This window comes from Podarcis cretensis (assembly GCF_951804945.1).
Source record: "Podarcis cretensis genome assembly, chromosome: 6".
Taxonomy (NCBI): domain Eukaryota; kingdom Metazoa; phylum Chordata; class Lepidosauria; order Squamata; family Lacertidae; genus Podarcis; species Podarcis cretensis.
In genome coordinates this window covers 61,006,437-61,021,293 of record NC_137175.1, presented here as the reverse complement: position 1 = coordinate 61,021,293, position 14,857 = coordinate 61,006,437, and the positions used below count along the sequence as shown (strand labels likewise).

The 14,857-nt window shown below is 41.6% G+C and overlaps 1 protein-coding gene across 1 annotated transcript in view; it reads left to right on the top strand.

Annotated features, from left to right (window-relative positions):
* The window catches only part of DAB1 (DAB adaptor protein 1), a 666,637-nt gene that overhangs the window by 15,364 nt on the left and 636,416 nt on the right, over positions 1-14,857 (top strand). The window contains exon 5 of the mRNA XM_079982111.1: positions 3,917-3,999. The gene's annotated coding sequence lies outside the window, so the exon portion shown is untranslated. The remainder of the gene's footprint in view (positions 1-3,916; positions 4,000-14,857) is intronic.

Here is a 14,857-nt window from a genome sequence, read left to right as displayed (position 1 = left end):
ATGTCCTTTCCCCTGTTTGTCTGGGCCTGACGGTTGCCATCAAGGTTGAGATAGTAGTGATCAGCAGTGGGTAGGGCTAGGGTGTGGGCCTCTGGAGATACCTCACAATGCTAACCGCTGATGACCCTGATGGTTACTTTTTTTTGGGGGGGGGTGGAATGTAGGTGTTGGAAAACAAGGCAGAAGCAAATACATCCCTTGCCATTTGAACATTTGGAGAGAACTGTTGCTAATTGTACACTAGCATTTCTCCCAAGGGTGCCCCCAGAATCAAAGTATTTTGCAGGAGGGAGTCAAAAGCATGTTGATAATTTAGATCTGTGCAAGGAAAGTAGCTTAAAGGGCTCTGCTGCCCTAGCACAACAAATTCACTTTTAAATAGAAAAGGCTCCTCCAGAGGACCTGTTTATTAAACATTCATCCTAATTTGCTACCACAAATCTTACACGGGAAGTTAGATTATTTATTTATTTATGCTTGCACTGCCACCCCCCCCCCCACGAATCCCTTGTAAACCAGCCTGTTGTTATTGTTTAGTCATTTAGTCATGCCCGACTCTTCGTGACCCCGTGGACCAGAGCACGCCAGGCACTCCTGTCTTCCACTGCCTCCCGCAGTCTGGTCAAACTCATGCTGGTAGCTTTGAGAACACTGTCCAGCCATCTCGTCCTCTGTCATCCCCTTCTCCTTGTGCCCTCAATCTTTCCCAACATCAGGGTTTTTTCCAAGGAGTCTTCTCTTCTCATGAGGTGGCCAAAGTATTGAAGCCTCAGCTTCACGATCTGTCCTTGCAGTGAGCACTCAGGGCTGATTTCCTTAAGAATGGATACGTTTGATCTTCTTGCAGTCCATGGGACTCTCAAGAGTCTCCTCCAGTACCATAATTCAAAAGCATCAATTCTTCGGCGATTAGCCTTCTTTATGGTCCAGCCTACTCATGCACATAGAATGTTAATTATGTTTGACAAAAGAAGATCAAGACACATACAGTGGTACCGTGGGTTACAAACACCTCGGGTTACAGACACTTCAGGTTACAAACTCTGCTAACCCAGAAGTAGTACCTCGGGTTATGAACTTTGCCACAGGGTGAGAACGGAAATCGCGCGGTGGCAGCACGGCAGCAGCAGGAAGGTCCCATTAGGTAAAGTAGTACCTCAGGTTAAGAACAGTTTCAGGTTAAGAACGGACCTCTGGAATGAATTAAGTTTGTAACCCGAGGTACCACTGTAGAATGATTCTTATAGAATGTAGAAGGGCTATGTTGTTGTTTTTAATCTGTCCATCCAAGGTAGGGATTTGCTTTGGAAAGTCAGCAGTAAAAACTGGGCTGAGCAGGAAGGAGACAAATTAATATATGATATCTCTTAGACAGAGAGCTCCAGAAGCACAATTCTTCTGTAATGTTTTGTTTCCTTTTTATAAAAAAAAATCTAATCGATGTTCTGACTGTAGCTATGAACTCCTTTTTTTGCTGTCACTTTAATAAATGCACACTGGGTTCACCTCCCACGTAAGGCAAGCAAGCCCCATGAGTGTAGATGGGGAGACCTTTAAGAAAAGACCAATATTTGCATATCTATTATAAATGTACTCTTGTGTTATTCTTGTTTCATTAAAAAATTCTATTTGGATAATATGCAAGGTCAATACTGTCAGTGTTGTGGAAAATTCATTTATTTTTAAATTAAAACTAAATACAGAAAAGCTACTTTCTGAAAGTGGTGTAAATCCAGGAGACCTCCACTGATATGAGTAGTGTTACTCTGGTCTGTGTCAGATCAGCATTTATGCTGGTATATTTATAGATTCTCAGAATATTGCATGAGAGGAAGCTAACATGGCAATTACATCAATTTACTTTCTCCAGGTAAACCTATTATTTAAAATACTTTTTCCAAACCAATATTCTGAACCCTGAAGCTCAGGTGTGTGTTATTTCTCCATCCTTTACAACGGAAGAGCAGAACTCTCCATTCCATGTTACACTGAGTTTGTTGCTAGTTATGTTTCTTTGAAATGAATGGAGACCCCCACAGGAATTGTTCTTGTGCAGTCATTGAAAACAGAAGTTGGGGTGTGGATAAATATGAAAGGAAATATATAGGTCAAGTGCTCATTTGCTTTCTGATTGGAAATCAGATCCACTTAGGTGCAACCGGATGAACTGGGCAGGACAAGACTAAAGTAATTTGGCATAGTGAGAACTCATTAAACGTGTTATTCTTTCATATGCCATAGACCAGTGCTTTTTGCACATTTAACTGTGCAGAAGCCACCAATAAAATGCTGTTGTTGCTTGGGAGTTATCAGCTGATTCTAACTCTTACCCCAGTGACCAAACCTTCCTGCCTTCTAATGTTCTTCACCTAAAACTCATTGTTGGCATCTGTGAGCTCACTCATGAATCCAAATATCCATGAATTTGGATATTTGATTTAGCAGTCTGACATGACATGAACAGCCGGTGTGATACTTTTTGGTTGTGTGCTGTTGTATTGCAGAGCTATTAAACGATGTTTAGTATGTTTAGCCTGGAAAAGAGGAGACCGAGAGGAGATATGAAAGCCATCTACAAATATCGAAAGGGCTGGAACACGGAACATGGAGCAAGCTTGTTTTCTCCTGCTCTGCAGGGTAGGATCCAAACCAATGGAATTCAGTTACAAGAAAGGAGAGTCCAACTAAACATCAGGAAGAACTTTCTGACAGTAAGAACTGTTCAACAGTGGAATGGTTCCCCTTGGGAGGTTGTGGACTCTCCTTCCTTGGAGCTTTTTAAGTGGAGGTCAGGTGGTCATCTGCCATGGATGCTTTAGCTAGCTGAGATTCCTGCATTGCAGGCGGTTGTACCAGGATGTTAAAACTGCTGTCAAAGAGAGATCCTTCAAGGAAGAGAAGGCAAGCCTGGATATTCACAAAATAGCTTGTTGTGTGCAACATTTTATTGGTAAATGCAGGAGTCCTACTGTTTTCTAATGTCCAAACTCTGGCCAGCTGCTGGCAGTGGGTGACAGAGCAGCTAAGCCACTGCCTGACCAGCAGCTGCATTGCATTCAAGCATAGCAAAATATCAAACACTAAAAACTTCCCAGTACAGGGCTGCCTTCAGATGTCTTCTAAAAGTCAGATAGTTGTTTATTTCCTTGTCATCTGATGGGAGGGCGTTACATAGGGTGAGTGCAACTCCTGAGGAGGCCCCCTGCCTTCTGGCTTACTCCCTCTCCCTTAAGCCCCCAGAATTCCCTGTTTTAGATTCTTCTGTGGGCTACTGTTGGCAGGTATCCTGTCAAGCAGTACTTCTTCTGGACCTCTTGGTGGGTGGAAGGGGAGCTCATCACCAGTGGCAGCCAGTGAAGGGATACATCCACCCAAACCAGCTCCCTCCACCTGCCCAGTCTGGTGCAAAGAGAGTTTGCATTGTAGCCTGAGGATTGTAGCTGATCCAAATTTTTTGGACTTGAATACTGCAAAAACAGTCAGTTAGCATTGATTGCCTGGATAAAGCGGCAAAAGATGTTATTGAACTGTGAAACGATGAAGCACTTAATGAAAACAACAGATCTGAAATGCTGAGATTTGAATATTAGAGGATGCTGTAAATATTTATTTTCTTCTGAAAGATTTTGTGAGCAAAGATGTAGATTTTTACCAGATTGCAATAGCTTGATCATTGATTCCCCTAAAAAATAATTAGAAGTAGATGTATGCAGTTATCATTCTTATAGTTAAATCTGATAAAAGTGTTTTCCGTTTAAGCCAATACATCTAAAGGTCTGCATTGGGCCCTGACTTATGGAGAAACAATATTGTCTATTTAACACCAGTAAACAGTGGTGGTTAAAATGATTATTTCTTTTCAATATTTCACCTGTGGGTTGAGAAATCCAATCTTGTACTTGGTTGTTATCAACAGGAACACAGAAGAATGAAAAGCTGTTTCTAAAGCCATAAAATCCATCCATTCCAATGACTTGGGAAGGTCAAGCTGTGAGCCTGGTAAGCAAAAGGATGGGAGTTCAAAGGACAGTCTTGAATACTAACGATGTGAATGAATTTAGTTGTAGCTATTAGTTGTTGTGTTGGCCTCCTTTAAAGGTAATGAGGGATTTTAATTCTCCCTGAGCTAAGACGCATCTTTAAATATGTAATTTGAGATCCCTTTTCCTAGTCTAGGAAACTAACACTTTCTCTGATTAGCACGGAAGTGTATGAAGTTGCAGATGAATTCATGAGCAAGCTTTGCTGTAGGCAAGGAAAGTATATAACAAACAGGAATCAGAAATGTACAAATGAATGAAATTAGTTATCAGTGTGGACCAGAGTAATGAAAAAAAGATATAGCAGGAGGTGCATGCATAAAAAGACAGTCCTGTAAATAATCAGTAGGTGACCATGTAAACTTGACATGGTTTGGAGGGAGAAATATACATTTCTAATGGAACAAATTTTCATTTTCCACTTTACAATGGAAAAATATTTTAAGCAAGAGAAATATTTCCCCCCTTTGTATGCTGCAAGGCTCTCAGGGCAGCATTTAGAGAGGTTGCTCTAAATTTATACTCGCAGCAAGCCTACGAATGAGAGAGTGTTACTGAGCCCAGGTCAGCAAGGATTTTAATCCCGATTTACCTGCTCAGAGACTGGCACTGTTAATACTGCATCATGCTTGCACTACACTCTTTAGAGCTCATAGTACAAGTATTCTCTACTGCCCTGCACAGCTACTCAGAGCATTAAAACATTTGCGTGTGTCTCAGAACAGTGAAAACACCTAACACAGTGGTTCCCAATTAGGGGTCCGGGGACCCCCGGGAGTCCACAGAATGCACCCAGGGGGTCCGTGGCCCCATCCCTTGCCTCCCCCAACTAATTTTTTGTCATTTTTGCATGGTAAAATCACATATTTTATGGCCTGGTTTTTTAGTATACCTAAAATCATTTGCTTATTCAAAGCCAATTCAAAAAATTCGTTTGCAGAGGTAACTACCATAGAGTTATCAAAATTTTCAAAAGTAGGGGGTCCATGGCTTGGCTTTTGAAAAATAGGGGGTCCTCAGTAATTGGGAACCACTGATCTAACACACTTAAGATCTAAATTGCTAACCTCCACATTGTTATACTATAAGAATGACCTGTGCCTTTGGTCATTATGGCGCAGAGACTCTTGAGAGAGTCCCAGCTCAGCCCCAGACCATAGTCTAAGGGCACACAGCTACTTTGCTAAAACTAAACAGACCTGGGAACTGACTTGATGGAAGCCTACCTTGGAATCCCATGTAGGCCATCTTGAGTTCCAAAGTAGAAAAAAGGTAGGTTATAATTATCTAACTAACGATGAGAAGCATTCTTTTCTACTTGCCACTGTAAACCAATGATATTCTTCCAGTTAAGGAATGAAAGGCTATGGATAGCTGAACAGTCTTGAGGAAGCTAAAGGTAAAGGTAAAGGTACCCCTGCCCGTACGGGCCAGTCTTGACAGACTCTGGGGTTGTGCGCCCATCTCACTTAAGAGGCCAGGGGCCAGCGCTGTCCGGAGACACTTCCGGGTCACGTGGCCAGCGTGACATCGCTGCTCTGGCGAGCCAGAGCCGCACACGGAAACGCCGTTTACCTTCCCGCTGGTAAGCGGTCCCTATTTATCTACTTGCACCCGGAGGTGCTTTCGAACTGCTAGGTTGGCAGGCGCTGGGACCGAGCAGCGGGAGCGCACCCCGCCGCAGGGATTCGAACCGCCGACCTTTCGATCGGCAAGCCCTAGGCGCTGAGGCTTTAACCCACAGCGCCACCTGCGCTGAACAGTCTTGAGGAAGCTATATTGTGGCAAATGTTCACCTTTTTAAAAAAGAAAAACAACCATAAGAAATACTGGAAAGTTACACATTGTTTTCACAATGGAAAATGGCTTCAAGGTGGGATTGATGACCAAGATGGTTACAATTAGCCTCCTTGGTGTGGAAAAGCCCTCAAAATGAAAGAGACTCTTTTTGGCCCCAGACTTCAGGAACCACCGAGAGTAGTTCTGTTTGCAACTTCTGTAGCAGAGCCACTAGGGGGCAACAAGCTCACATACATGCATAGCCTATATGGCGTAGCTTTCTGTCCTTGGAAGGGTGTGTAAGAGGACCAGTTAATATCCGAGGCACATGGAGGTTATCAGCCTGCTTGAAAAAGGAAGGTACATTCATTCGTATTTATAGGGTCTTCCTACACAGAACATTCAGAGTAACTTCAGCCATGCAATTTTGTAAAGTACCTCAGAGCTGTTCTAGGAAGCTTGACAAGCCAACAGCATCACAGTTTTTCAACTCAGCCTATCACCCATAGACGTGGATGCCATTTCCCTCTGATAGTTTACTTTTATTGGAAGAACCTTAGGCAATTAGAGTGAGGACCTTTAAGGCAGCTTTCCCCAACCTTGTGTCTTCCCAACATTTTGGACTATAACTCCCAAAATTTCTAACTGCTGGATGTGTTGGTTGATAGAAATTGTAGTGAAAACTCATCAGGAGGGCACTGGCGGAAATTGGAAGGCTGTTTTAAGGTGTGGTTGAAAGGGCATCAAGGCACATTTTTCTGGATTTGGCAGCATTTGTTTTCAAGGCTGAGTCATTCCAGTTTTATCACACTTGAGAATATGTGGTTGGCTTCGCTCATAAACTATGTACACACCATGCATTGAACGCATGTTTAAAACACATACACCCCACTAGGGGTGGCTAACCATTGTTTTTTTTTTGCCCAAAAGTTGTAGACACCCTTGGCCAACCAATGCCAGTTCCATGTGTGGCCACCTGAAACTATTGCACACTCTTACATACCCCCCCCCCAAAAGCACACAGTCTCATCCTACAGATCAGAATGATCAGATGAGGAAGGGGATTATCACTCCCCCTTAAGCAAATGATCAACCCATCTGTATCATGGGGCAGGGGTGAGTGGAGAGGTATGCATGCCTGTTATACTATATTTTTAGTTTTGGTGATGCTGCTAGCAAAACTGGTAGGTTATGGAAACCAGAAATGTGTGTGTGTGTGTAGAATCAGGTCCACATCCTGGGGGTAAGCCATTCCTGTCTCTTAAGGAATGTGCCACAAGCTCTTGATGATCTGGTTGCCTTTTTCTGTCTTTTCCGCCTCTTAAGATGCCCTTTTATAGATGGGGTGACCAGAACTGTACATAGCATTCCAAATATAACTGCACCATAGATTTATAGAAAGGCATTTTACCCTTCAGGCTACTTTTATTTTTAGCCTTCTACTTTATAATCCCTAACATAGACTTACTGCTGGCTGCACACCACACTGATGTTTTCATTGAGCTATCCAACATATAATGAAACAAAAAATGTAGTACAATGTGGTACCCAAAGTACAGCCTGCTGTCAGTCATCGCTGCGCTTAGAATTTCATATAGTACATTTGTCTTTCGTCTTTCCTTTTTCTGATTACCTGTTTACACACTTTTCTGTTTATGAAAACTTAATACTAGGTGTCTTGGTACATTTCTGGTATTCCTTTGGAAAAACAGTGGCAAGATCAGAAATAGTGTATAGATTTTTAAGCGTATGTTTGGAACTAGGGATGTACGAAGACATCGTTTTCTGCCCTGCCCTGTATTGGTCACGTGCAGCACTGTTTACCTTCTGCTGCAGTTTGTCTTCCACCAAAACCTACATTATTTGTCTCACTGTCTGCTGTGGTAAAATTATGAAACTTGTGTCATTTATGTAACTAATTATGCAAATCACATAGTCATTATGCTATTCCACCCCAGTCATTTCAAGGCAAATTGGGAGTGGGGCTGTAATCAATTGTATAAACTACTACAACTTGTGTTCCCTGCTGGTAGACAATTACTGTAACACATGTAATTCATCCTTGTCCCTGATATTTTGCTGTTTCAGTTGCAGTGATTTCAAATATCACTTCTCTGAATTCTGAATGGGTGCAGTTCACATGCCACTACTTCTTTTCATACCAATCTGTTCAGTTTTAACTGCCTTTCAGGACAACTCTTGCTTACAAAGGATGTTTGAAGTGTACACTAAAGCTGTAAAGTACAGACGCCACAAAGGCACATTTGCAAAGTAAACACTTTTCAGGGGATTATAACTGGCTAAAGCTCCATGTTGAGTGTACACTTGGTAACAAATTCAGGTCTGCCACTAGCCCAAACCATGCATTTGTGCTCCTATGCTCATCAGCATGGGAGTGCAGATATGCAGGCAGTGCCACCTTTTTGTCTTCATGTGAACAGCATGACTGTTGCTATAGAGACTTCATGCGTACAGCTGTGTGCTTGAAGGCTCCACCATTACATATGGTAATGCTCCATGTGAAGACTAGAGGCCAGGGTAACTAGATGACTTCCTGTTCCTGTCCGGATGAACACAGGAGCAATAATGCCTGTACAGGGCTTCTGTGTCTTGCACAAAGCACCTGCCTGAGCTCCTCGGTGCAATGCCAGGATTCAGAGGGAAGAAATCAACTCCTCCAACTGACTGAGAAGAGGGTTGTCTCTCTCAGTTGCCTCAATATCAGAAACTTATGGGAGCAGCTGAAGGTCACGTGACCAAACTGGCTTTGCTGATATTTCTGAGTTTAATTAATAAGACCACAGCAGTATGTTTTTGCTTGCTCTTCAAACAGAAAAAATCCTGCATCTGTCTCGGCACAAGGGCTCCAACCTAAAGGATCACAGGCTAAATTGTTATTTCCTTTGGCATTTTGCTCTCTGCAGCTGCTCCACCAGCGGAGTCTGCTGCCATTGTTGCAAAACAAACACATTGATACTCACAATTAAAACCAGTTTCAAAATGGACCTTAACTCCATCTCAGAGTTTGTGTACAGGGAAGCACTGCATCTGATGTATGCAACCACTCTGCAGGGAGCCTTTGTCACAGGTATTTGTTTTCGATGTGCTTGCCCAGCGTGATGCTCAATTTGAATTCTTCCCCTTAACACACAGCAATGGACAATCCCTCTCATTTCACTTCAGGCTCTTTTGCAAAGGCTGGATGGCACTGCTGGAAGCTAATCAGCATGATTTTTTTTTACACTTTTCAGGGACCTCTTGGTAATCATTGTCATAATTATCCTTTCTAAAGGGGCCCCAATGTACTCCTAAACTCTGCAATGGATTATACTCGGTGAGTCCAGGGGGGGGGGGAATAACTGTCTCTGCCAATACGTGTTCTGTTGTTTTCCCCCTGAATTCCACAGCTACCTGGGAGACACAGAAATAATCTGGCATTATGATTTTTTAACCCGCTTTAAAAAGTGCCCTTCTTTTTACTCTTAGGACAGATTTCGTATATGCAAGCGTCAGATAGCTTAAGCAATAAGAGCAATTCACATGACGCCTCGAATCCGCTGACAGATCAGTTCAGATCTAATCCACATTTAATTTCACAGTTGAATAAAAGAATTTTATTCTTTCTCTTTCGCCCTAAAGACTATGTTGCATATAATAAATCCCATTTGGAATGAGGTGGTTAGAATCTCTGGCAAGGAATATCTTCATGTAGCTGCTGCAGCTGAAACCTATGCATTGCCACTATAAGTTGGCATCGCTATACTTGCTAAATGCATATTTTGATGTGAATAAGGGTGTGCACCCCTTTTTGGGTCTTCTAGTTGTTATGTACAAGCAGAGCTTTGGTCAGGGCCCATTTCTAGGGGTAGCCAATGTGCCATCCAGATGTTATCAGATACAACTCCCATAATCTCAGACCATTAGCCATCCTTTCTGGGGCTGATGGAAGCTGGCACCCTACAACATCTGAAGAACACCACCTTAGCCACCTCTGCTGTAGACATAACTGAGTGTGTGTGCTTAGTCACCCAGCATTTTCTAACTTCTAGAACCAGCAAAACTTAAAGTTCTAGTATTCTCAGAAGGTGGCAGCCTCAGTCAAGACAATCTCTTTCTTGTTCGTCGTCCCATAATTGAACCCCTCATCGGACTTGAGTATGGTCTCTTCCATGGGAATTGAAAGCTCCTTCCTTGTTCAGTGTTGCTTCTCTTAAGCAGAGTGCACTAACACAGATTGCCACCCACCCATAATTCAAATAAAATTGCTTAATGTATTCCACTTACCCCGGGCTCACAAGCTAAATCCAAATCAGGGGTCTTTCTCTGGAGGATAAACAGCTTTCCTTCCACTTTTCTCTCTCCTTCTTCCCTACAAGGGTCTGAAGGGGAAACCCATTAAGATGTCAGATCTCCTCCTCCTCACTTGCCTGCCTATGATAACTGGCACCTCATGGCATATGTCTGAGGAAGAGTGATTTCTTCCGAGCATTTACTGAGAAGAGATGCAGTGATTTATTCTTATTAGTTGGGAGGCATCTATAATTCTGTACAGCACACAATGACATCCAACCTATGGAAAATTGTAGGTCGCAACAATACATCCCTGTTTGTGATAACGGGTCATCTATGCTTCTTACCTGTGCAGGTTGGGTGTCAGATGTGTGCCAGGTGCTGTGCAGGACCCCAAAGCGCTACAGTCTCAGAAGAGACTTGAAATTCATATTACACAGATAGGATAAAGGCAAAGGGAAACAACAGGGTTTGTCATGAAGGAACAAAGAGATGACACATGTAAAAGATCATTGGATACAGATTAGTTATTATTTAGCTATCCTATCATGGTGGAACCATGGTTTTTGTTTTGTGAACCACCCTGAGACCTCTGGGTATAGGGCAGTATATAAATTCAATAAACAAATTTAAAATAAATAAATAAATAAATAAATAAAGCCATGGTGGTTACAGAGTAGAACCAAGGTGATAATCTAATCAGGTGTGGAGAACCTTTGGCCAGTGGTTGTTCAATGACAAGTCCCATCAGACCCAGCAAGCACAGTCAGTGACCAGGGATGATGGGAGCTGTAGTTCAGCAACATCTGGAGGACCAAAAGTTCTAATCAATTGTTTGATGTGAATAGGACCACAGGAGGCTGCCTTATCAGACTGGCTGCCTCAGGGGTAGTCAATCTAGCATACTCCAGATGTTATTGGACTCCAAATTCTCATCACCCCCAGACAGCTTGAGCAGTGGTCAAAGATTATGAAGGTTACAGTCCATTGATATCTGGAGGGCTTCATGTTGTCTTTTCTTGTCTCTTCTAACAGCTTTCCAGTGTCTCAGGTAGAGGACTTTCATCTCAGGTGCTACCTGAGACCCTGCTTTTTTAGATGCCAGGGATCAAATCAAAGGCCAGCAGAGATCGTGTGACACAAAGAACCAATAAGATCTTAAAGCTGCCAACCGTGGCCAAGTCTAACTTGTTGTTTGGGTGCCAACCAATATTTCTAAATGAGATAGCTTGTCTAATCCTGCTGGCGGAAGAATCTGCTTGCCATCTGGCCCAACCCTGACAACGTAGCCCTCACCTGTTGATCCAGTACAGCTGGCCTTAAAGAGACAGAAATGATATATACTATATCCTACAGATATCTTGTTGCAGTAAAAGCCTGTCCCAAAGACAGGCATAGGCCTGAGGAGATCAGGTGTCTAAGAAAATTAAGTAAACTCTTATTGTGCTAGATGTAATTCAGGTGCTTCAAGTCCTACCCACATATGCAGTGAATGTAGGGAACTTGCTTGCCATATGTCTGTCCCATTTGTCCATAAGAGAAATAGAGGAGATGACTGCAATTTGGTCTTGTGTTCCAATACGTTGCCTCTCTCGCTGGGGTTGAGGGTACAAGAAGATGTTACCCACTCACACACCTCCTGTTTCTCTAGGGGTGTTGTTAAGTGGACATGTTCCAACTGTTTCAGAACTCTTTTTTCTTCTGCCGGGTTACAAATATTCCTGCACTTGATGACCTGAATTGGCTGCTGGCTGCTCCCAAAAGTGTCACCTGAAGTTTTCCCAGTGATAATTTTCTGCTCTGTGTCTCATTCCCCCTAGCGTTCCTCCTGTGCGCTAATTCATAAAGTTAAACAATTACCTCATGCGTAATATGCTATAATTGAACTGAATGGTTCACCGAGCCAAGCAAATGCAGATGAGGTTGGACCAAGTGCATCTGAACTATACAATAAAATAAGTGTAGCACAGTCCAAGTGCTCTTGGAATGCTGAAGCTGCAGGAAATGGAGTGGTGTGAGCTTGCCAGACACAGGCTGCTTCTTGTCTTGGATATATATATATATATATATATATATATATATATCAATCACCTTCTCCACACTCACTGAACCAGAAAACTGCGGGATTGTTTAATCTCAACGATGACTAGTGGAAATGACAGACCAGTTTTGCATTTCGTTTTTCACCTCAGCAAATATCAATTTATCATTAAATTCTGTTGTCATAATTTCAACATTTGCTGCATTGAGCCAAATATAGGTTTATTTCTGTGCACATTAATAAATGTCAAATTAACATAAATAGAGGGGAAAAGACATATTTTTTGTAACTAGTTTTTTAAAAAATAAATAAATAAGATACATTGCCATTAAAACACCAACCATTATATCTTTGACATGGTATTTTTGTTTTTATACCAATGTCTGGAAATATTATTTGCAATATTTCAGTTTTTGAATTTCTGCAGCTGTGACATTAATCCAATGTTCAAGATGACATTTTTAACAAGGGACTGGTTAGCTGTCTGAATGTACTTACCTAAGGTTGCAATCATATACTGTACTCGCTTGATTGGGAGGAAGCCCCATTGAACTCAATGGGACTTACTTTTGAGTAGGTATGTATAGGATTGCACTGTTAGAAACTGCAGAAAGAATAGAGCTCTGTCCTACAGAAGAGTAAAAACAAGTGCAACACATTTTTAGTATTCTGTTTAAAAGCAAAAAAAATATGGTTATTGGATTTGTTTAACTGGAATACCTGGCTGGGATTTCCAGGAATTGTTCATTAGGCCATATTCATGACTATGAACAGATTATATTTTGTGTATAAGACCACACATGGGAGATACTCATATAGTTCTACTGCCCAAATCCCAGAATGACACAGAGAAAAAATGTTTCTCCGACTCTGTAGCTTATATAGGGCTGAATATGGTTTTTCAAATCAGTATATCTTTCCCCCTAGTATAGTTGACTTCCCCAAAGCCCATCTTCTCCACCGGGTAAGACAAGGAATGTACAGTTCAGTCAATGCCCGGTCCATGTCAATTCTGCATCTGTTCATTAATAAGTCCTATCATCCTGTTGCTGCATTACAGAAATCTGCACAGAAATTGTATATCATATAAAAACCTATACATATTTATAAATGCATTTCCCCCCTAATATATGCATTTTATATATTTTGGCACTTTTTTGATCTGAGAACTGTGTTGCAAAATTCAAGGAAGTGCAAAATCCAAACGATAATTGCATTCTGATACATGTATTAATCCAGGAGATGTGAATTGGTTTGATTCACTTAACATTTTTTCCCTGCATCCCTAGGGGGAGACTGCCATGTTTCTAGCTGAGGTTTCAGACGAACAGGAAATGAGTAATTTCCTGAAGGCTAACAGGAAATTCTATATGCCTATCGCCACCTAAGTGCTTATGTATATATTAGTGTCTATGAACTGTTAACATCAGAAATGTATAAACTGAAATGAATTGTTATTTTTAGAATCAGAAGCTGATTCATTGAAACTTCTATTCTGGAACCAACGTTTTATTCTTTAGTGGAATCACATTGCATATTAAAATGTGTGTGTGTATTTATATGTATATGTGTAAATATATAAACACACATGCACTTAAGTAGGACTGAACCAGTGTTCCAATTGGGGCTGTGTATTTGCTGGGCCCACTATGGCTAAAGCTTGGAAATGTGCTCTTCATAGTGCCACATCTGCAAACTGGCAGCTTCTCTGCCTTGAATTAATAACCAGACTTACCTCATTGTTTATTCCCTCTGCCGCTTTGCATAACGCCAGTATGGCCTATATTTCTTAAGGGTGAATGGGGTGTTGCAACGTTTCCCAGCCATACTTCTAAAGGGGCACTGGGTATGTGTTGCTGGATGATTTAGCCATTGAGTTTGGGTGCTCAGTCAAACAGAGCATGTTCTGTTACTTTTTTAAAATAGATGGCAGTTCTGTGCATCCAGAACAAGACATGCTGAGTTATTTAAAACACCAGCATGTGACCATTTTGAGCTAAATTAACACTGCAAACCTTTATTCAACATTAAATCAAATCACTGTTAATTTTGGAACTAATTAGCATTTCAGGCTGTTTTCATCTCTGCAGTGTGATGATTTTGTATATAATGCTACGTGATTGTGCAGAAGTACATAATTATCAAGCGGAATATATTGTCTCCTGCTGACATCTCACAAAAGGAGATTCTTCTAGTGCAGGATGTTTGCAGCATCTCAATTCCTTTTTCATTCCAATTTTTTTTAAAAAAAGAAAGCAAGGGTATAAGTCTAATGGGTGAGTGAGTTGCTGGATTTACTGGTCCTAGTTCTGCTTCAATTAAATACTTAACACAAAGGTTTCATTTGATGCTGGTCACATAAACTGAGGTGAGGAAGATGCTGTGAGAGAAATTGTAATTGTAAGGATTCTGCTCTTTAAATTCTAAGGAGCCTGCACTGGACAAAATCTGATAGACTTGCATAAAGCTTTGGGGTTGTGTACAGTTTTGGTCTCTCCCCCCCCCCCGCCCCTTCCAGGTAATTAATATTGAGCAAAATACCTATGTAGTCATGCGTGGTTGAATGATGCCTTTAAAACATGAGTGATAGTCTGCCCTGGGGCTTGTTTTGTGTTCTATGCAGAAATGCCATTTCAGGGTTCATTAAGGGAAAGAAAGGAGATTTTTGGTATGGCAAAGTCAGGATATTAAAAAGCCACCCTTGGAT